Source organism: Tachypleus tridentatus, unplaced genomic scaffold (genome assembly GCF_004210375.1).
Source record: "Tachypleus tridentatus isolate NWPU-2018 unplaced genomic scaffold, ASM421037v1 Hic_cluster_2, whole genome shotgun sequence".
Taxonomy (NCBI): Eukaryota; Metazoa; Arthropoda; class Merostomata; order Xiphosura; family Limulidae; genus Tachypleus; species Tachypleus tridentatus.
The window spans coordinates 64,325,519-64,326,578 of NW_027467782.1; positions in this window are offsets into that span (position 1 = coordinate 64,325,519).

Below are 1,060 nucleotides of genomic sequence, written 5' to 3' on the forward strand. Positions count from 1 at the left end.
TTAATCGTCAAACATCATTTTCGTTCGATACAATGATTGCTAATATATTGATATGACCATATGTAAACGAACTGTTGTCTGTATGCTGTGACTCTGAAAATTAAAGTTAAAAAGGAAAATCTTGAAATGTGCTTCCTTTCAGAATGCAAACTTCGATACATCATTCCAAAGTTTCTCCATTTTAGTGAGCAAAACTTTGAAAAATTCATTATCTTATCATATTTGTCTGAAGAGAGTATCGGTTTGTTTGAATTTGGCTCTATACTGCACGAGGGCTATCTGCTATAGCCGTCGATAATTTAGCAGTGAAAGAAAAGAGGATAGGTACCAAGTGATCACCACTCACCAACCACTGTTTCACAGAGGAACTGTGGGATTGCTTGTAACAATGAACCGCCCAGTCACGTATCATAAAGGGTGAGCATGTTTCGTAGAACAAAAGTTGGGTCAAGAATTTCGAACAAAACATCAACAGAACATAATTTTACTGGAAAAGTTCAAAGTGTACTGTACTAACCATAGAATCGTGGAAACCAGAGTTGATTACACCGACGTACTAAACAAGTGGAACGAAGACAAATTGTTCAGTGTGAACATGTCCAAAATTTCAGGCTAAGTTGACTGACTTACAGCATTCAATTCTAGTTTCATCCTTGTGACCACATTGTTAACTAATATAATTATAACATAAATACTCAGTCTAAATTAGTCCTACCTAAAATTGTTATTTTAACTAAACTGACTAGTTGACCAAAATATTGCTTATTCTTGTAAACTCTACTGCATTATCATTGCCCTTTAATTGTGTGTCACCCAACATTAGAAAATGTTCCAGACATATAAATATAAATGTGGTAAACATTTTAGCATTGATTATACAACACCAGGTGATCCATCAGAGTCTATTAAGTTGTTCTTAGCAATGATGATACGACACCAGGTGATCCATCACAGTATAATAAGTTGCTCTTAGTAATGATACGACACCGCGTGGGTAAGGAGCCCCCAACGTTGCTAGTGCGAGAGGGTGTCGGTCTGCTTACCGACAATCGTGCTCGTT